The sequence below is a fragment of the Thamnophis sirtalis genome, unplaced genomic scaffold (assembly GCF_051295495.1).
Source record: "Thamnophis sirtalis isolate CommonGarterSnake01/CBP01778 unplaced genomic scaffold, rThaSir2_p1.2 scaffold_11, whole genome shotgun sequence".
Classification (NCBI taxonomy): domain Eukaryota; kingdom Metazoa; phylum Chordata; class Lepidosauria; order Squamata; family Natricidae; genus Thamnophis; species Thamnophis sirtalis.
The window spans coordinates 36,757,343-36,781,244 of record NW_028261391.1 but is presented as its reverse complement, the minus strand read 5'-3'; the positions used below and the strand labels follow the sequence as shown (position 1 = coordinate 36,781,244).

Here is a 23,902-nt window from a genome sequence, read left to right as displayed (position 1 = left end):
TCATGATTCATGTTCCTTGGTGACATCTGCTCCTTTGGCTATACAAAGGCCGTGGCATGATACCAGCCACCTACTATGATTCATACGTCTTTGGCTTCTTCAAGAAATCAATTAAATTTATGCACCTATCATAGCAGATGCAGAAAGCTTTTAAAATGAAGAGCAGGAAAGTATAACATCTGCCCTGGACCTTTATTAATAATGAACGTTTCACCAAGATATTTAAATTCAAGTACTTACATAAGAGGTTTTGTTATTAATTGCTGTAGAATTTTTGTTATTAATTGCTGTAGAGTTTTCATTATTAATTGCTGGATCTGAGCAGAATGTTGTATTTGCTGACTACTAAACAAAAGTTTATTTAGAGTTTCCATTATTTAGATGTGTATAAGTTATCTCAGAATGAGATAACAAAAAATTGATGGAGATGCACCTTTTATGTATAATTTGTCTAAAAGTAGACATATGTTTTAGGCAATTCACATAAAACAAATCACAAGAGCTTGCAACTGAAAACCATTTACAGTATCACCATAATTGTTATATGAATATAAATGAAAGATGCATTAATTACATATTGCCTAAAAACCAACCCCTCCATCTAAATATTTGTGTGAAAATAACTTTTGCATCAATAGAAGTCCGGGGATATTAGTGCTTTTGATTAAAGCCCTGTATGCTTAATGATATATTTTTTATATCATCTACAATCTATCTTGTATTTCCCCCCCTTATTGATTCTGCGGTATTGTATTTTTTTTGTAGTTTCTTGATCTTTCTTCTTCTCTTTGTTACTATCCTGTTTTTTTCCTCTTTCCTCTAGCCAATTATACCATAAGTCCCATACTAAGTAGTACTCTGATTCCTCTTTGTCTTTTAAATCTTTTGTAAGCCTGTCCATTTTGGCGCATTCCCAATTTTTTTTTTATCACACCAACAGAAGACTGGTGTATGTTTATTTTTCCAATTCTGTGCAAATGAGATTTTGCTGTCATGGTTGTATGTAGAATTAGATATTTGATTTTCTTCTCATACTTCCCCTTAATTATTCCTAATAAGAATAGTTCCAGTTTTAGTTCAATTTGTTGTGCAGTAATCTCCTCAAGCCAATCTTTTATTTTTGTCCAATATTTTTTTGCAGCCTTGCATGTCCACCACATATGATAATACGTTCCGTGTAGTTGATTATACTTGCTGGTGAACATTCTGGAAACATTCTTGCAATTCTCGTGGATGGTAAGTGCCATCTGTAAAACATCTTGTATATGTTCTCCCTGTACGCCGTTGCCATTGTTAGTTTATAGTTTGTCTCCCAAAGGTTTTCCCATTTTGCCAATTCTATTGTGTATCCGAAATTTGTCGCCCACGTTAACATGGTCTCTTTCACTACTTCTTCCATCTTGAATCTTAGTAGATAATGATAAAAATTTTTGATCAGGGAACTAAATTATACTTCTAAACTAACAAAAATTGAATTTGCAGTCACATAATGTTGCTGGTTTATATTCATCTGCAATCAAGTACTATTACAAGTTCTTTTTCAAATGTACCATTATCGCTCAATTTTGTATCACCTATAAATCTGACAGGCAGTACTTCAACTTCTTTATTCAAACCACTACTGAAAAGATTGAGAATAAAGATTTTAGGCCTTATTGAACAACTACAGATGAGCACTCATTGAATAAAATTCTTCAACAAGCCATAACATTTAATTGTCATGCCACCCATGTCACATTTAATTTGCTTGGTAACTGGCATGTGACAAGATTAACTACCAGCTGATAAAGTAATCTGTCAAATGCTTTGCTGGGTATATTATGTCTACAGCATTCCAACAATTTATAAGCAAGCTACCCAATTAAAAATGAGAAGATCAATCTGGCAATATTGGTTTTTGATAAATCGGCACTGACTTCTCTAAATTACTAAATTGTTTTCAATCAGTATTTTAATGACCTGCTCTTGAATTTTCGAGCATACCATGTCAGTCTAGTGGGTCTGTAGTTTGATGCATCTGAACAGCATGAAAATTTGTCACGCACTGAGCTACATCCTTTAGTACACTATGTTATAATTCATCTAGTCTTAGAGATTTAAAATCATTCAAAGGATTTTCTTAGTATTCTCAAACTTCAATATTGCCGTTTTATTCTGCCTTTTACAATTTCCTTTTGGAACACATAATTTCTTTTGAGGACTGAATAGCTCTGCCTTTTCTTTATTACCTGTTGGAAATTTGCCTTCACTCAACTGCTGATTTCCACATTCTTTTATTTTTAAACATATCTAAAGAAGTCAATTGTGTTATTCTTAGCATTCTTGCTAATCTTAGTTCATTCTGAAATTTTGATTTTTTTTCTTATCAGCTCTATACTTCTGGAGAATATATATTTCTACCTCTCTGTACTCCTCTTTTGTATTAAGGCTCTTTCCATTTACTGCTTGAATCCTAATATACATACATACATACATTACATAAAGTTTTTTGTGAAATCACAGTAACTTCTTTTGCTGTACTCCTCACTGCAACTACCTGCAACTGTGCTTTTAATGCCATGTTTTAGAAGTTTCTACCTATCTTGAATCAACAAAAAGGAATTTAGAACTGTTCTAAAAATCCAAAATATGTGCTGATTATGCTCACTTTATTTACTTTCAAATCAAACACTTGATCATTACATAATTATTGTCCACAATGTTTTTGCTGCTTCCCTTATCCCCCATTGTTTCCCCTATTGATAAATATCAGATCAAAGATAGGTAATGATCATGTGCTTTCCTTTACCCTCTATGGTGAAAATTACCAGGAAGGCAAACCAGAAGAACCAAATTTGGCGGAATTTTTTTCCTGACAGTTGCCGCACTATTTGAAACCTTATATCACTATGTCTTCATGCCTCTTTTGAAGATCAGGAACTTGCTTCTGGAAAGTATCATTTACAATCTTCCTTAGTTGGGAGGATGCTACTAGAAAACAACAATAGCAGGGTGGATTTTTGGAGGAGGGGGTTCCTCCACTTATTTTAACTCAGATGCTCTGTACAGCATTTCCAAGCACACATAACACACACACACACACACACACACACACACACACACACACACATACACTATATGTCCATCATGACATCATCTCCTTGGGTGCCTCCTTTTAAATAATTTCTTTTCTTTACTAACAGCTGAAGCTCATGCTTGTTTCCCATATTTTGACAATGAAAACTGTGAACATTAATGTCCTTTCTGATTTTAGATTCTATCTTCCAATAGTCCACCTGTTGCTACTCTAATTAAGCATCCTTGCTCCTGGTTGCCTTTGATTCTCTTTCCTTCCCCTTTTCTCAGAATAATAGACTTCTCAAGGAAGTTAGGCCTTGGAATAACCTACCCAAAATAAGATTATTTGAGCCTCGTCATGTATCTCAAATGATAACTTCAGATTGATTTATCTTATGATTCATCTATTTGTTTTCTTGGTTATCTGTTCTGACCCCCCTCCATCCGGTGAGTCACGCAAGTAACACAAGCTTACTGTTAGCCACACTTTATTCACAGTAATTATTCACAGACAAGACTTTGGCAGCAACCCAGACTCCCACAGATAAGAGATACACACAAGAGCTTTTCCAGCTTAGTATAATGGTTGTGTCCTGCAAAAGGTCTCCTCCCAAAGTCTCTTCTTATATACTCTCTTGGGAGGAGCCAAATCACAACCACCTGGGCCTGATTATCTCCTATGAGTCTGTCTCCGTAATTCCTGCCTTCACTTCTCCGCCCTTCTGGCGTGAGGGACAAACTCCCTTTGATCTTCGCCACTGCTCCGGTACCTGACATCAGGGACAAACTCCCTTTGTCTTTCATCACTGCTCCATGCTCAGGTGCCTCCTGGTGGCCAACCAGCCTCTCTCGTCCCTGCTCCGAGCCTGAACCCTGCCCGGGGTCCTCCACATCTTCCAGAGCTGACTCATAGGGTCCCTTGCTATCGGAGTCTATTGGCAGCTCCAACAGCTCCTGCTGGGCCACAACAGTTATCCATGATATTTCAAAGCTCTTCTTCAACCAAAATTTGAAAGCATTAATAATCTTTCTATTCTACTTCTAAAATCCGACTTGTACTTCTGTACAGGAAACTCCCTTCACAAAGCTGATCTTTATAGTTAGAAACTTGTCACAGCATCTGCATATCTTTCCCGGACCTTCATTGCTGTTCTGTCAAGTGCTAGTCTGTGGCAAGTATTTTCATTTTGGTTCTTCTATTGTTGATAGTAAATTGTAAAAAGCAGAAGCTATCCACTATTTCATATCTGTATTGTCAATTCTAAGGTTGGTTGTTGTACCTATCGTCAATAGTTTGGTCTCTTTCTATTTATCTTAGTCCCATTTTTTTCACTGTAATCCTTGAACTGATATTATTAGAGCTTGCAGATCATTCAGATTTTCAGTTGGCAGAGAACTTGATTTTTGATTGATCTACAGTAATTTCAGTCCATTTCAAACCTGATGCCTAAGATGGCACTGTATAATTGACTAAATTAAACTTTAACTGTGTTCAGCTTTCATATATTCATATTTTCATATTCCACGATCCTACTGTAATTCTATCTTTGCAGCTTTTGATTGTCTTCTACATGGCAACATCAGGATTTAGACAGGTGGAAAGTTCTCACTGTGATATAAAGACAATAATTGGCTGAAAGGTCTTCAGCTCTTCCTTAGTAGTTCATTGAGTGTCATCCAACTTGAAGGATCTATCATTTGCACCATATAATTATCACTATTGCCTTTTCCCATGCATTATGAAATGATGTTTTGGGTGACCTAAGGTTAAGCTTTCAGATCAGACAAGTTTAGCTGGTGCAGCTACCTGCTGCCATGGCAATGAAATTATTTTAAAATGTCTCTTTTTATAAAATGCTAAGGAGTTCATTAAAGTCAAATCAGTCATATCAATTTTCTAAGTTTATGTGGAAGCTGTTTTAATGAGAAACATGGAGGAGTTTATTGTTTCTAAGTAACTTTTGAAGAATGCACAGACCTATTAAATAATACTTCAGAAGGTGCTCCTGGAATCAACCCATTCAATTGAAACAAATACTGAAAAACTGTGCCTCCAATTCTCATTTCCAACAGTGTAAAAAAATAATAATATCCAAAGTTATACATTCCCTTTGTCTTGGCGTAAGCAATATCCATTACAGTACCCAAAGCAATCTTGGTAACAAAATAATTAGAACAAAAAGTGTGAGGTATCAACAGATTTCACCTAAGGTGAGAAGCCAAGTTTTATATTCCATGTCAAGAAATAATCAATCCAAAGGTCGCATTTCTAGTCTCATGTGGAATGCATTTTCAGTATTATTTTACACTTCTTGATTCATAAACACATTCTAGATAATTTAATTTCTCATATAGAAAGTATTATTATAAAAATAATATATTTTAATTCCTGAAATAATGCTTTTACAGTCCTTTTGTTGCAAACTCTGCTTGTTGCCCTCCCAAAAATTATTGGGGCATTTGTAATTCCCAGTATTTTATATTGATTGCTGGTAGTCTCTAAAAACAGAATTTTTTCATTTTGATAAAACTGGCAATCTTTATTAGGCCACTAAGCCTGTAATGTATATAACTACTCTGGTTCTCCCATCGTATATATGCGAACTTGCACACATATCTTATGAAGCCTTAACAAATTCTTTTCTTATCCATTGCAAAGAAATTAGGTTTTAAATAAACAAGGATTGAAAAACTATGGCAACTTTTTCAGGGACATTTCTCCCATTTGAAGACCATAGATGAAGTTATATTTCTGAAAGGCCAGAAAAATTGAAATATTTGAATTAAAACAGAATTGTGTTGTTGTTGTTAGTTGTGAAGTTGTGTCCAACCCATCCCAACCCCATGGACAATGTTCCTGCAGGCCTTCCTGCCCTTTACCATTCTCTGGAGTCCATTGAAGCTCACGTCTACTGCTTTGGTGACTCCGTCCAGCCAACTCATTCTCTGTCATCCCCTTCTTTTGCTCTCAATCTTTCCTAGCATTAGGCTCTTCTCCATTGAGTCCTTCCTTCACATTTGGTGGCCAAAGTATTTGAATTTTATTTTCGGGATCTGGCCTTCTAAAGAGCAGTCAGGGTTGATCTCCTCTAGGACTGACTGGTTTGATCGCTTTGCAGTCCAAGGGATTTGCAAGAGTCTTCTCCAGCACCATAGTACAAAGGCTTCAATTCTTTGGCGTTCAACCTTTCTTATGGTCCAACTTTCACAGCCATACATTGCAACTGGGAAAATCATAGCTGGGAAAACCATAAAATAGAATACAAATGGAAAATATTTTTAAAGCAGGGTCATTCCTTCTTAACAGCTAATGTATATTGAAATATGAAATCCACTATGTTATATATAGACTTTAGAGCAAATGTTTGGCTCTACCACAAAAACCTGCATGAATGAAACATTATCGACAGACAATGAAAATAGTTTGTCTTTACTGGATGAATGGAATCTCATTCTAAAAGTGAAAGTATAAGAAAATGAAAAATATCCTTGAATGCTAATAGTTTAGGAAATTTAACTATAACATATAGTTTACAGCAAATGGTTAGTATCCATATACAGTACAAATTGAAACAGAAGGTCACTTCAAAAGTAACAACTAACAATTATACCACAGAGTTTACAACAACTATCCCAGTCTGCTCTATTTAGAGACAGTAGAAGCCTTTAATTTGCAATAATTTCAGTTTCTTTTGAAATCAGATAATCACTGGGAGTAACTATTTTGCAATGTAACAAGTAGGTCAGTTTACATTAAGAAGGCTTTTTTGCACTTGACATAAGCAGGTTAAATACATTCATTAAAAGGCTTTTCATCTTTTTGTCCAGTTTTTAAGTAGCCCTCAAAAACAGTTCAGTGAGTTTGGTGAAACAGAGTAATGTCTATATTATTTACTTTTTTTCTCTGCTTTCCCAAATATATATTTGAACAGCAAAAGTGAGAGAATATTATAATTTGATGGCAAAATGAGATACATTCTATAAGATCCTAAATGGGGCAGAGGCTAACAACTGCACGCATGGTTCCTATATGATGTTGTGTGGAAGGTCTTGTCTTCAAATAATAGCCACTTGTCACTTATTGAAACATAAGCTGGGATGGACAACATAAGATAAGTTTGTTGTCTGGGAAATAAGGAAAATGTTCAGGAAAAAACCAATGGCACATAATTTTCCATTTAGCTGTTAAATATAATACATAGATGTCCATGTAGTCCCCAGAAGTAGAGCACAACTCAATGGAATCTTTATTATTAAGTAGAAGATGGATATTTAGATGGTAGGCACCAATATCTGATTCTGAGCAGTGTTGCAACCATGCTTTTTATAACAATAACAATAAATAAATGGTCCAAAGTTGGTAAGAATAGAGATGAGAACACAAAAACCTTGTGAGATTGGACTCAATGTTTTAAATGATTAACCTCCCTGATTTGGCTATCTCACTAGATTTTGCTACCTCACTGTAATATATATTTGTATGAATGTGTCTGTATGTATGTGATTTGGCCACAATATCCAGTAGTGTCACTGGTGCATGGCTCCAATGGGTGCATTGCTGCCAACGCTTGAAAAAGAGTTCCTAGTCTTCATGATTGCTTTAAAAAAGCAGAGATTATAAATATGTAGCAGGAGAATTTCTATGAAAGTTAGAAACCAAAATAAGCTTTGTGAAGAATGTCTAGAATAAATGCTATGAAAATAAGTTTATACACAGACCACATGGAATTGTGTAGTTCAGAATACTGTATAGAATAATATAGGATTTGAATTCATGCTAAGCCTTGTCAATGGTCCTATTCATGAACTGCTGGCTTGGTTTACAGTTGCATACCACTGAATGCCAGCTGCAAGCTACTCTCCTGATTGAGAGCATTATAGGGACATTGGGTTAGCCACTGCTCTGATGATTATTCTCATTTTTTCAAAGAAGCTTTAATTTTTCCTTCAAGCACTGCAATCAAGCCTGTCTACAATTTTAATTTGGAAAGACTCTGCTTTACCTATTCCTTTAAATGAAATAAACTTTACCCAACTAAATCAGATGAAATACTTATGCTTTAGATTTAGCCAAAATGGTTTTTGTAGGTACTGTTATCTTAGTAGATCTTGTTTTAACAAAACATGTACAAAAATTTCTACTGCTTCGACTTTAAAGTTGCATTTTGTTTGTTTATTTATTTAATCAATCAATCAATCAATTTCTTAACCACCCATCTCCGGTAGAATTATATAAGAGGAGACTCAGAAAAGCAGTACTTCATATTTATAAGACTCAATACTTTTATTATGGCTATTCATTTTACATCATCAATATTCATGGAAGTTTATGTTCTTGCTCTCAAAAAGTTTACAATTTAAAATCACATAAAAAATAAAGGAAGCAAAAAATTGAATAATGGATAAGAAAAAAGAGTTTGTTTCAATATATGCTTTGATTATTCATTGTTTCTATCCCTATTATGCTTTCATCTGTTACCCAGTTAGGAAAGTAAAATAAATGATTTAGTTACAAGGCTATTTCCGTAACAGTTTCAATTCTCATACAACATGGTTATTACAGAATTTGGCACTGATTTTTTATAGCTAAGTAGCTGAAATTGGGAGAATCTACAGGAACATTCCCAGCCTGATGTTCTTCATGATGGGAGCATTACAGAACAGTGTGAAACAAAATACAGATAAATCCTGACATACTGCTTCATTTTGAGACAGGATAATTGCACAACAGTGAAATATGTTTAAGTAGCATTTGATGAGATAAATTTTCCTGTGATAATTTTTGAAAGAATCAAGTCAATCAGTTTCGTGTTCATGGAAAAAGAGTGCTTGGACTCTATAAAAGAAACAAGGCAAAGTGTAGTCTTAGTGATTTAACATATTTATAAAAGCATACTCCCTAAAAAGATCTAGAAGCATCTATCTCTCCAGGACTTAGTAATAAAAATACCCACAGTTAATATTTTAAGCTATAGTAACTTAATTTAGCATATTTAAATTCTGTTTTGCCTTTCCTGGATTCTGTAAGTACAACAATCCCATTTATTAATTATTTAAGTGTTACAGGTTGCACACAATGGTATTTTTCAGTTCACAAAATATTTTTTAATCCATTGTTGGATTAAAATCACTTCCATTTCTTATTCTTCCAATTCCTTTTATCTTTTTTTTGTAATTTTCACTTTCACTCTGCTACTTGTTTCTGTCTCTCCTTGCAGCAAAAATGAATCTCTATTGTTTGAGATATTTTGACATAGTGGTGGGTTCCGGACGGTACGCTGTGCATGGGGCCGGGCATCCTAGACAGGCATGCGCACTGTGCATGCATGTGCATGCCACCACCCTGTGACACCAAGCTGCTTGGTGAAGGTGCTGTGTGCGCCTGTGCAATGGACTGGTCGCGATATAAATGGCCATAGAATGCGGGTGGGCGGGTGGGCCAAATGAGCCACCATAGCAGTATGGTGGCCGCTTCTCCTAACCGCCTGGATCCCACCATATCCCAGACTATTTATTATTATAGTCAAATTTTTTTTTATTACACAAATCCAACATAATCTAATTTTCAGAAGATGCTAACCAAGATAAATGAACTATGATAGAAAGCCAGAAAAGCAAGCAGCCAACAGGTATTAGACTATCGATTGGAAGCCCCCCAAGTTTGGTATAAGATGGGTGGCTAATAATTTTTTAAAATAAATAAATATCTATTTTCAGATAAGAGCTTATTTAAAAAAACATTTGTAAGTTTTTAAGGTACTTTATGCCTGGGTCCCCAATCCCCTGTCTGTGGATTGACTGTCTACCATTTCATATCAGCCAGAATTATAGGTAATCTTTTTACTAAGATTTACTTCAATAAGCACAATGTTAAGTTGAAAATGGAAGTGCATATTTCTAGTCTCTAGCAGCCACATATGGAAAAAGAAACACAAGAATTTAAGATGTATTCAAATAGCAGTGGGTTAGTGTTTAATGTTTTGTGCATATATAGCCTTATGCCAGATGGTATTTCTTTACAACAATTTAACATACAGCAGTAAAATTCTGTATATTTCTTCTCAGAATGTCCATGGAATTTAATTGGATCTTTTCCACCAAAATATAAGATTGCCATGTAATTTTTTTTAAAAAAAACATGTTCTTATCCTAAGAATCTAAAAAAGTAAAAATAAATCTATTTTTTAAAATAATAAAGTGGGTTTTTTTTAAATACTCAGTAGATGTTGCATTCCAAGCTATACTATGATAAAGAAGTTTTAAATAGAAATAATTCAAAAGATAAACAAAAGAGCCATTTATATTTGCATTGGTTAAAAATAGAAGATGAATGACAATAAGCACTCCTTATGGTAGCAGGTTTGGGAAATCTTGTCATCTGAATCTTTTGGACTGCTTGGAGATGAGCTGTTTCACGAGATGTAATTAAAGTTCCAAATCATATAATGAGAGCAAAACTGAGGAATGAATAGCAGGTAAAATAAGCCACAATTTAAAGCCACGTTCAACATTCTTTTCTGCTCTTTTGTTTTGGTAGATGAATAGGTTAAAGAAATAGTATTTAAATACTATTTCAAGAAACTTTGAATTTATGGCAAGTTTATAAAACATGAAGAGACACATAGAGAGAAGGCAATTTCTAGTAATAAAGAAACCATCGTTTGGGCCTTGACTACTCAGAGTGATAAATTTCTGTACATTAATTTCAAGGAGGTGACCCTAATTGCCTATTTAAAGCAACACTTTAAAAAAACTAATTTAAAAAAACTGAAGTGTGGCAATCTTTTCCAAATTAAGGAAGGATTGGTTGTCTGTCTGTCTGTATCTATCTATTGGACATTTTAAATATATAAGCAAAGAAGGAAAATGAACAAAAGGAAAAGAGAGAAGAGTAGAATACAAATGAATATGCAAGAGATTTACAAAGTCAAACAGACTATACTTTTCTAGTGCATTATTAATTGATTGTGAAAATGTAAACATTATATTGTTTTAAAAACCTGAAAACCTCTGTTGAGTTCTAAGCAAAGGATAACATCAGGAAACCTAGTCATCATAATATAAACCATGAAGAAAATATACATTACAATACATTCCAACCACACTACTGAAAGTGTGTTCTAATTTAGAAACCTTACAAAAATAAAATATAGTTTCTGGGCAGAGAGAAATCTGATTTTTGGATGTGGTACAAATCAATGTATTGAACTGTAGCCTAGGAATGATTTCCAATTTGAATTAAATTCTGTACTAGATTTACTTTTAAAATACTATGTTACCCATCATGGCATACTCTATAATTTAAACACTCTTCCAAAGAGGAGATAAAAGTCCTAAGAAAAGTCCTATAATATCTTGCAGCTGTTAGCATATACAAAGCTAATTTCAGTACACTTAGAGGGAATATATGATTTTGTGAAATTTCACAAAAAGCTTACTAATTGAAATGTGAATTTATTATGTTGTTTTATTTTATATGAATAATTTTTCTAAACTGTTGAGTTTTACTAGTCACTATTTATGAAAGAACAATCCAATCTGATTCAACTATTAGAATATTAACTATTCATTTTAGTCATCAGAAGTGGATTAATATACAATGACAAAACAACTCATGCCAATTTTCTCTGAGGATAATATTTGGAATTAATTTAATATTTTTCTTCCATTGAAATTCCCATTGTTGCAAACCTATTCTTGCTTCTAAATTCTGCATACAGTGCTTGTCTTATTTGGTTTCTGAATCACACTCACCAGCAATTTATATACCGCCCAACATATTCTAAATTACAGCATGTTCTAAATTCTGTATTATAAGAATTCCAAATTCAGTCAAGTCTCTAAATATTCCAACTTTTTATGCAGGTTTTTAAATATTACACTACTTATTGGAATAAACACATGTCCATCATCCATAAAAAATAAAAATAATTAAAAAATAATACATACATAAATTAAAAAGAAAACATTTTCTTTACTTAATCTAGTTGGTTTTTTATTCCTATGATAACAAACATCTCTCCTCTTATATCTTATCTGTGCTCAACCCAGTTACATTACATTAGAAACTTTCCTAGCCATCAAAAGAGGCTATGCGACACATATATAATGGTTTTACAACAAATTTTGCACAATAAAGAAGATAGAAAAGGGGCAGCGATGCAGTAACCTCAAGGAATCTACCTACATTTATTGAAGTTTTTTCTTTGGCTTGAAGTATTCATTGGAAAAAGTGAAACTATATTGTTTTTAGAGCAGTAGTTCTGGGTGTGATTCGCAAGCACACAAAACAGGTACATTCAATCACGGTCTATTTAAGATTGCTTATTAACAAACCACAAGTGATTAGATTCACACAATTAAATTAACATTTGAAATTTTAAAAACCGCAAAACACACTAAGTCAAAGATGAACAAACTAAATTACAGCTTACGTATGTATATGAAAATAAAGTTGCTTAAGACAATCTTTGATCAACAGAGAGTGATGAATCTCTGGAACAAAATTGTCCACATAGACCTAGGTAATAGGAAATAAGAGCTGTGGTAAATAACAAAATATTGGGACTATCAATCTAGTTGCAGTTGGAATAACTAGCTGGACAGCGAATTGTGTGTCATATGGATTGTGCCCTGTCAGAATGCAGCTTTCTCTATATTAATTGTTCTTTTTGGTTTGTTTTATTCCTAGGGAAAGCATGCTTAAGTAATAGGGAGCAGCCTCAACTGGCAGAACACACCTGATTACCCCAGGAAGCTGATAACATCAAAATCTTCTTTCATATTTTTCCCCCAAAGAGATTTATCATCAAGGGAACAATTTAGGGGAGGTTGTATCATGAGCTGTATATTAAATGAATCAAATCAAATGATTTTAAAAGGGCTGTGAAAGGAGGGGAGGACACAGAATGATAAGGGAGATCAAAGAGGAAAAGATTACCCTAATTAAAGTTTTGTTTCCAAAAACTCTTGGGAAAAGAATCAGAGTGGCCTGGAAGTTTAAAAGGAGAACTAAACGAAGACACCGCAGGCACTGAGAAATGCATCCTAGCTGACCGTGGCCTTTGTGAAGTTCCTTGGAAAGGAATAGCAACATCTGTTACAGAGGGAAAGGATGATAGAACAACAGTTTGATATTGCTCCTTTAAAGCAACAACATTTCACTCTCCACAGAGTTTAATTTCAATACCAAATGTACTACATGTTGCAAAACAATATGTTTATTGCCATTTATTTTTCCTCAAGGACCAATTTATTCATTTTTTACTGGCATTAGAACAAGGTTTTATGTTTTATGAGGAAACCTTCCCACTCTTTGAGGCAATGATAACAGCTTGATTTGTTGTAGCAATTTCAACACTGAAGCCAAACAGATTTTACATCATAGGAAGAATGATTTCCAGGATGATGATAATACATTGACATGAAATTTGCAGGTCATTTTAAAGGATCTACTGATTTTGTGCAGGAGCCCTGCTATAGTGTATGGTTAACATATATATATAACAATTGCCTGGATGAGCCGGTGGAAAAATGTAAAGAAATCCCAGCCCTTGTCCTTCTGTAGAATAAGGACTCAAATACAGCCATCTCCTCAGAGAGGATTACATTTAAACGAAAAACCATTTGGGGACTCAAGGTTAATATAGTCTAACTTTCAAAATTGTAACTTTCAAAAAATAAAAACAAATTCAAGAACGATCCAGGAAATTAAAGGCCAACTAATTTAAAGTCTATTCTAGGAAAATTGGTTAACACAATTCAGTAAGAGAAAAAGTAACTACACTATAGTAAATTAGATTTAAATTTTAAAAGTTAATGAGGGACAATTGTATAAAGGCTATTGAAACCTAAATATTAGTTTAGTTTGGGGGCAGCAACCTTGATTTTAACCCTAACCATGAAGAGAAGAAAACATGCCTTGGCTGTGAGCAACCAAAAGACAACTTTGCTGGCCACTGTGAGAAACAAAATTCTGGTTGATGTTGCTGTAATCCAGTTGCTATATTTGTTTTCTTAAGGAACCAGGAGGAAGGTCTATATTATTTGTTTATTTTCACATTTCCCTCAAAGAAGGATCCAATGTGATTATTGTTAGAGTCATGACAATATTCTCACAAATATATTATGCAATCAATATTGCCAGCTTTGGTTGATACCACTTCCCTCCAAGGTTCTTCTGACTATCCATCATTTAACTCTTTTAGCAGATGCTTAATTACTTTATGGCAAATTCTCCACGGGAGTCATTAAACTTTCCTCTAAAGCAAGCATAAACTTGGCCAAAGCCTTCTGGAGACTTAATAGGACTGGGATTACATATTGATTACAAAAGAGAATTCTTTAATCAATTGTTAGTCACTAAATTATTAAAGCTGATTCCAGAATTCATATATATCTTGGGTTCAGTCTAGTACCCCTGCTTTCCACATATACTCTATGTAATGGTAATCTGATCTTCTATTTCCCATATTTTCCTGAAGCCTGCCTGAGAATTTATAGCTACTAACTAAAATCTAACATTGTCACTTAATTTTTATGATGTAAAGTATATGTAGCTAGGAGATTTGCATTTGTGCACTTTATAAAAGCAGTTGCATAAAAAATAATCTACTCTTACATTTTGCCTTCTTACCTAAATCCTAAAACAAACAGTTAATGTTTGTTTTTAATTAAGTTTGTTTTAATTAAGTTCATGGACATCTCATCTGGCTTCCGGAAGTGCAATGGAAAGACGCAATAACACAGCAGATGTGGACAGCTCAATAGACATCTGAACTTCATCACTCTTATAGGTTTTCTGCTTGATGACAGTACTTATATGTACACATCATAAGTGGATGTATGACTGGAATGGAACCCAGCAAAATCACAGTTCAATTGTGATCTGAACGTATAATTGTCCTGGATCATGGTATATATAGAAAGTTCCTGTTCCAGATGAATACTGACCCCCAAAGCCATAACTATGAGAAACCAGTTTAAGTCAACAGGACTTCCAAATCTTAACTAATGAATACAAAGTCAAACAGTTTTTTCCTCATTATTCTCACTGTACTAATGAGCAAAAGAATAGTGCAATAAGAATGCACATTCATTTCTGATTTCAGCATTATTTTTAGGATACTGTTTTCATGAAAACCAAGGATAAAGGTAGTACAACATACTTTCTGCTTTGCAGAAATGAAGTTCTGAAAATAGTCATGTTGAAATTTTAATATGATTAAGGACCCAATATCTAGAAATTGATTAACCAGGATTATTACAATTTAATGATCTGTTTATGTAATCAGAGCAAGATTATTATTAACTAGAGCAGACCATCTGGATCCTAGAAGATGCACTGTTGGTCCATCAGCCTTTATCAGCTTTATTCCATATTGATTTTAATTCCCCCATCAATTCCTTCCAGATTCTAAATGTATGCTCTAGACAGATTTTGTTTTGTACCCCAAAAAATATATGGGATAATAAAAAAAGGGAAAACGGGTCATTTGGATTCTCCTGTGAGGCGAACAATCATCTCAGAATCAGTGGTCAAAAAGCTGATGAAATCTAATTTGTACCTGAGCAGCAAAACACTCTGCTAGGAATTCCATGATACACAATCCTATTTGAAAGTAGATTGAACTGTTTTTGAAACATCCAACTTTAGTTCTGTCATTAAGCACCAGTTCCGAAAAGAGAGACTGAAGAGTACCTTATCCCAAACTATTCTGCCCTACAATATAAGATTCATGTCACAGATAACCACTACTCTTTCTCTACATCTTAGAGCAATAGCATTTAGGTTTGTATACCATCCTATAGTGCTTTACAGTACTGTCTAGGTGATTTACAATGTAAGTATTATTTCTATATTACCACCAACATTCTAGGTCCTCATTTTACTGACTTTAGAAAGCTGGAAGGCTGAGTCAACTTTCAACCCTGTCAGGCTCAAACTCCAGCCTATGGGCAGAGTTTGCTTGCACTACTACACTGTAACCACCACCAGGGATCTTCTAATGTTTTATGAAAGAATGATCAAATTGGAAAAATGCTATGAATGTAAGCATGTTTTTATTAAAGGAAGTTCGATCTCTGCTTTTCAGAGATTTTGTGAAGTTGACAGAAATACTTAAACTGAAACTCTATAACATATTTTCTGCTAAGTTGGATAGTTAACATCAGATTGTGTATTTAAATTCTTATTCCATCCCATGTAGGAGAGGACTGAGCTGAACCTGAGGGCAGGGTCAAACACACCATCAGTCTGGAGTACCCACATCCCTTAAAGATACCTAAATCCAGCCCCTCTTGAAGTCTGATGACTCTTAGCTGGTCTCAATTTGCCTTGACTGTTAGTAGATCAGATTCTTATGTACAGGATGCATGGAATAAACTCACGGTGCTTTTGAACTCTATCCTGGTTCCTGGTTTCTTGTGCCTGACATTTCTCTTCCTCAAGTTCAAGGTAGCATACTTAGCACTTTCTTGTCTAATTTCTAGTGAAGTAGGTTGGTCTGAAAATGACTGGCTACCATGCCTGAAAGTGAATTTGAAACTTGCTCTCCCTAGTAACAGTCCTGGTCAAAAACTTTAATCACAACTTTATCCCGGTATCATTAATATTTGGGGGAGAGGGGAGGTTAAATTAGTAATAGTATAGATTTTACTATCACACACCTTGTTCTTGGTAAAAGGATGGAGAAGGAATGTAGGCATCCCCATGTCATTTTACAGTTCTGAATCCCAGCCAGCTGGATGGCTATGGATAGATTTATCCAAAGACCTCTTCAGTAGCTGATGATACCATCATATTGTGGTAATCAAAGTTATTGTATGATTTATTATATATTCTAGGACAGAAACAGTTTTAAGGGAATTTAGAACTGAGTTCATTGAACATTAAAGCAGAAGCCACCAAGGTAGCCTTCTGAATGAAAGCTGCTCTTCATTCACTTAATGTGTGCAATTGTCAATCACAGCAAAGTCAGGGCTTTGAAGTCCCAAACAGATGTACCCTGACTTCTGCTGGAGCACCATTGATTCGTCTGAGACCCAATATGGCAATATCTCCTTTGCCACTGGGCAGAGAGACCAAGCAAGCTCTGTATTCTTCTGACCTGAATTTCAGTTATTTTAAGCCCTACAGCACATGATGTGTGTCAAATTCTGCCCTCTGCTTTAGGTTTGTTATTCCTTTTCCAATGAACACAGAAGCATTATCTTTTTAACTATTTGGCAGGTTTTAAAAAAATAAAAAGAGATAATAGTTGGGAGGGGAAAATAACATCCCTGGTTTTTTTTATAAAGTAAACTACGGTGGATGCCCAAAATTATGTATGGGAACCTACAATGAAAGCTGAAAATTTTAAGAGGAGAAGTGGCCATTTAAGGGGAAAGCAAACCTCCAGATGTTCAAGCTGTTACAGGTGAAGAAAAGTCTTTACTTCCCTGAGGCTACTATTTGACAAGTTTAATCTCTCCAAGTTCTGGAATGTATTTTTGATGGACACCTAAACCATTTCATTTAAAGGAGAAGTATTGGGAGAGACATACACTATATTGCCAAAAGTATTCACTCACCTGCCTTTACTTGCATATGAACTTATTGTAAGTGACATCCCATTCCTAATCCATGGGGTTCAATTTGACATCGGTCCACCCTTTGCAGCTATAACAGCTTCAACTCTTCTGGGAAGGCTGTCCACAAGGTTTAGGAGTGTGCTTATGGGAATTTTTGACCATTCTTCCAGAAGCACATTTGTGAGGTCACACACTGATGTTGGATGAGTTTACGTGGCCTACCACTTCGTGGCTGAGTTGCTGTCATCCCCAAATACTTTCATGTTCTTATAATACAGCTGACAGTTGACTGTGGAATATTTAGGAGCAAGTAAATTTCACAACTGGATTTGTTGCACAGGTGGCATCCTATCACAGTTCCACGCTGGAATTCACTGAGCTCCTAAGAGCGACCCATTCTTTCACAAATGTTTGTAAAAACAGTCTGGATGCCTAGGTACTTGATTTTATACACCCGTGGCCATGGAAGTGATTGGAACACCTGATTCTGATTATTTGGATGGCTGAGCGAATACTTTTGGTAATATAGAGTAGCTATTGACTGTACGAGAAATAATGGTTTCTCTGAGACGGTTTGATTCCTGCTGAAAGCAGAAGTAACAGAATTACTTTCTGTTATCTTTCTAACACAGATCTGATAGAGGACAATATTTGTAGATCAAGTTTGAAATGAGGGGTCCTTGGTGTTGTCTTTTTGCAAACACTCCATTATCCAAAGTAGATAATATTGTCACTGCTAGTAGGGAGTGGAATTTGCTCTCATTTTATATTCTGGTGCTTGCCCTGTCAATGTTAGTAGAAAAGGTCTTGGTGGTTCTTTGGTTGGATTGTTTGTTGTTAGCTAATGTTAGCTAATAAGTGATGTTACCTAGTTTGGGTAATGGAATCTGAAAGAAAACAGCTAGGGTCAGAGAGCATAAAAAGCACTAGCATTAGCACTTAAGACTTATATATTGCCCCATAGTGTTTTACAACTCTAGGAAGTTACAATGTCAGCATATTGCCCCCAACAATCTGGGTCCTCATTTTACTGACCTTGGAAGGATTTAAGGCAGAGTTGACCTTGAGCCCCATTAGGATCAAACTCCAGATTATGAGCAAAGTTTGCCTGTAATACTCCATTCTAAGCACTGAGCCATCAGAGTTCCAAGGACCTCTTAATACAGATCTCTTCATCCCCTTCAGCACAAAAAGTGCAGATGCTTCAAGCTGTCTATTAGCTGTTTTCCAAGAGGCATAAAAAAGATTTTTCCTTTGTTCAAAAGCTTTGATACAGATCTTTACTTTTGCCATGCTCCTTTCTGGAGCACTATACAATGTTCATCAGATTCAAAAACTGCTTCCCAAACAGTGATAGCAGAAGAAAGTACAATCATGAAACTTAATGTAATCTACTAGAAGATAAAGTTAATAAAATATTGCCTTTTGTTTTAATTAGAAAGTCAAAGATAAGCCAAAATTCTATTATTTTTTCTCCCAACCACTGAAATGTCAGCTCAGTTGTGCTTTCTTATCATACCTAAATCTGTCAAGTCTATATGAGTGGTTTGACAACACTGAACTACTCACTATGAAGACAGAAGTGAAGAATGCTGTATGCTTGAAACACTATTAATGTAAGTGAATCCCTTATAAATAAGCATTTGTTTGGGCTTGAAATGTGATTCAATAAAACTATTAATTTTTAGATAATTACAACTTCCAAAATATTCTTCCTTCCTCTTTTCATCTGAATTAATGATTCACTTTTTCAGAATGTATAATTTTCTGCAAAAAATGTCATGATGTCAACTTTCTTCTTTGTTTTGTTTGTTAATGAATTCATTCATCAATTTAAAATCAACAAGCTTTCACAATTATATCCACTAATGCTGTGTTAGGGATAAATAATTATGTAATTTAGAATGGAAAGCTTACAAATTCTTTAAAATTTAAGGACTAGCATTAGCATATCCTATAAATTACCCAGTTTTTAAAAAAATCATGGATATTTTTGGAATAGCAAATTAATATCTTCTCAAAAGAATTACAAGCATCCTGGCTCGAAGCTACAGTTATGGTATTATACTGTGAAGTTAACTGTGGTTGAGAAGAGAGGAACAGTACAATATTACAATCAAAGAAAGTGCGAAACACTTTAAGATTGAACAATCAAGCTTTGATTAATATAATAACAACAGCCTTGTTCTGTTCAATGTATTCATCTTTTTGTACTTGATGTGCCAATGTATTAATGGACCAGATATAGTAATATCCTATCATTCCAAGAGTACAAATGATTAATCATTCTCCCAAATTACATTTTTTCTTTAAGAGTACTCCAGCCAATTCTTGGTGTTGGAATTCACACATCTTAAAGTTGATGATGTTGACGCACACTGCTTTAGTAAACTGAAGGATCATTGTAACCATATTTGCATTGGAAAATACTACTGAAGGAAGGACAGGGAACTTTCACTCCACAAATCTAAACAGCTTGTATAGTGTTTGATAAACTTCAGTCCTACCAATATATACAGAAGAAAATTTCATAAAGTAACACTTGCCCACAGAGAGATAGTTGAAGCAATAATTGAAAGCTTAAATCCCACATAAAAGTAAACTGAATGATAGAATAAACAAATCTTTTGATTTCGTGGGCCTGTCCATCTAGATTTCTTAGCAACAACTTGGAAATACTCCTCTTCATCCTCATCTGTCTACCTCCCCTCCCCCACTGGCCAACAACCTTGGTAAGAATTCTGATGATTTTTATTGCACTATTAATAAAGGTCAGAGCTGTGTAATTTGAGAAATGGTTGATCGTGTGCTGCCATATAGCTAGGCTTAGTTCCATGAATTATAGTCAAAATGAGGATTAAGAAATGTCATTTCATTCTTTGAATTTCTTTCGAATTCAATTGGTAATTGAATCATATTTTAAACTAAAATCCAGTTATTATAAAGTTTTACTGGAAATGTAACATCTTGCAAATGTTAAGGAGTTTCAAAACTTTAGAAAATTTCTGCCTATATCCCAATGGCTAGGCATTTGTATGTCCGGCCATCCATCCAGCCATCCAACCAACCAACCATCCAACCACCCATATCCATAACTTACATCTCCAAATAAGCTTTTGACACTGCATGTACAACTGAAATGATTTACGTCTGTGTTTACAAACTTAAATGGAAATAATTAAGAATTTGTTGCTTATTGATTGGTCACGGCACAGTTGAGGTAGAAAGATCTGGTCAATGACCAGCAGAGGGCACACTTGGCACTTCTTGTTGAAATTTTTTGAGAGGAAAGAGGGGTTGGTTGGTTTGTTTAAAATGGGCATAATTGTTTCTCCTACTAATTTACAGCTTCATATACTATAGAAATTTTGTAATTGCATTTACTGATGGTACTGAATAACTTTCAAGAAGTTTTCTAAATCTGTTCACAATCTAGGAAAACATAAGTATTAAGCTTGGAACTGTCTGTAGGCTCATGAATATTTCTACTTTATTAGTGGGCAGAAAACATTTGCCAGCAGGAAAGGAAAATTATATAATGTTTGAGAATTATTTTATAATCTGTAATTGCTTTTACCATTGTAAGTGTATGTCAGCAATAGAAGCAGCACAACAGTGTGGCAAAATCTATGTCATCTATTTCTAAGACATTGTGCTCATGTCTGTACATGCAAAATGAGAACAGTACAGCTATTCCTGTGTACACAGAGCAAAAGCCTAGGCTTCACCACCCAAAAAGAGCTATGAAAAAGCAAAAGCAAAAAGTAGAACAATGACTGAGAAAATCAAATACTTCTTCGAAACTGAGATATCAAAACACAGTTGCTACCTAAATGAAACTGAACTCTGCTCTACCAGTGATGTGAATCTGACAGCAGGATCTGACAGCATGATCTATGCTTATGTATTAGCAACACCACACCTAAATATAGTTTAATGGAACAAACAAAAAGATGCATAAGGTTTGGCTTCTTTCTACAAGCACCTGGCTCTCTTCTCTGGAACCAAATTGCCCCTCGCTCCCCAAGGAATTAGGACAGGCCCTAACCTGTTACTATTAAGGCCTGGTTGTTTTAGGAAATCTTTGGGGACTGAATGTAGATATATCCCCCAACGCACCCCATAAGTGATTATATAGGGTTAGCTGTATGCTCTTCGCACACAATGGAACTGACAAAGTTTAACATGTTAAGATATTGCTGTAAGTTGTTTCAACCCTTTTTACTGATTTAAGGCATGCACTGTTTAGAGTTGCTTGTCACTAAACTGATATAGAAGCTTGAGAGATAAATTTTTAAAAAAGTACATTTTTATTTTAAAATAACATGTTTGTTTTACTGAAAGCTTGGTAAACAGCCACTGTTCAGAATTCCCAATATCCAACTGTTCATTTAAATTACAAATAAATATAAATCCACATAAGCCTATCACAAGTTAAAAGCAGCAATCTCTGTGAATCTACTTATCAAATCCACCCATCCATCCTTTTTAACTGAACGTTACGAAGAGAAACTGTTAAATTCAGTGATCTGATTAATTTCTTCCCACTTGTGACTTAACACATTTTTAAAAAATCATTCTCTGCTTCTCTAATAGTATTAATTACTATGTAAATTATGTATGCCTTAATTGCTATTAAAATGAACCACTTAAGAAATATATGGTTATGTATAAAAAAATATAAGAAACCATTATTCATTGTCATTTGGAAATCTAATCGCAAACTGTCAGAATTTCTAAAGCTTAATGTCATTGGGTTCTAAAGTTAGCCTCACAAAGAAAAAGTGAACTAACTAAACGACCTTTCCTTTTCCAATCCCTTTTCCAAGCAGGTGACATAAGATGAGTGAACAGATCACAGAAAAAACTGGAAGACATATTTTTTCTAAAATTCTGTTTCTAGACTAGTATTTTAAACCATATTATAAGGAATCCACCTGTATAAAGTGTTTCCACTGTGGAAGAAAAGTTAAAACAACAATTTTATTGCCTTTTGTACCTGGATTGAGACTACTATGGAGGTATTTGGTAGAATTTAGATCGTCAGTCTGACAATTGATACACCATGTTATAAAGAACTATGAAGATGACCTCTATATTACTATAGCACAGGGGTCGGCAACCTTAAACTCAGAGAGCCATTTGGACCCATTTCCCACAGAAAACACTGGGAGCCACAAAACTCTTCCCGTGCCTGATTATTTCTGGGTGGCCATAAAACTAGTATATATAGTTGAATTAAAGTTTCTGTTTTCTTCTGAAACTTTTCTTTTCTTGGATTTAGCCATGGTTGGCCTACCGTGGGTCAAAAAGCTTAATAAATCGCAAGTTGGTGGGTGTCACACATTGGCAGTTGTGTCACATATTTTGAGCAACAGGGAACTGCAGCAGAGGAATGAAAGAGCCACATGCGGTTCCAGAGCAGCGGGTTGCTGACCTCTGCTAGCCTATTTCAATAAAAGAGAAGCCTAGTCTTCTTGTGAAGTCTATTTCTTGATCTGGACAATCTTGAAGGGGTGACTTGTGCTAAATGTTTAGGACAAAGAGAGTAGCGATACTGTAACATAGAAGAGTTTGTAATGACTTCTTCTTGCAGTGCAAGAAGACAATCTCAGATGAGGAGACTCATACTTAGTGGAAGATCTGGGCTTCTAGCTGTTCTTCTACTCTTTGAGTTCATTGATCATATGTCAAAGAGAAAAGGTCTAGCCTAGACTTTTCCCTTGGTTTATATGCATGTTTGCCCAAAATTCCTCTTCTAGTAACCAGTTATTTCCATCTAAACTATTTAGCAGACTGTAAAGAAGGAAAATTATGTCTCTGCCAACTTAGCCACTGAAAATCTGTTTATAAAGTACTATTACATTATTTGACTTACTTGAATCACAAACCAAATTACAGCTGCAGCAGTGGCTAACCAAACAGAAACAAAACATGATGGATTAGAAAATGTCTTCATGGGTCCCATTTGAATGTATAACACTGACAGAACAGTGTTTTATGTATTACTGTTTGATAAAATGGTATTTTGTTCTTCCGAATGTACACAAGTTTGAGATAAGATGTTAAGAAATATAAATAAAAGAAATAAAAAGAATACTTTCTAAAGTATAGGAAAGACAGGGGTAAGAAAACGTACAATTGTAATAAGGAATCCAATGATAAAATCAATAGTTCAGCTTTTAAAAATGTAATTATCCTACAAAATATATTTTAGAAGCACAATCTGTTGGTAAGAATACTCTTCCACTTTTATCCAGGACAAAGAAACCAG

The 23,902-nt window shown here is 34.7% G+C and overlaps 1 protein-coding gene across 1 annotated transcript in view; it reads right to left on the bottom strand.

Annotated features, from left to right (window-relative positions):
- Nucleotides 1-23,902, bottom strand: part of GPC1 (glypican 1) — a 199,489-nt gene that overhangs the window by 58,823 nt on the left and 116,764 nt on the right. The window lies entirely within an intron of this gene.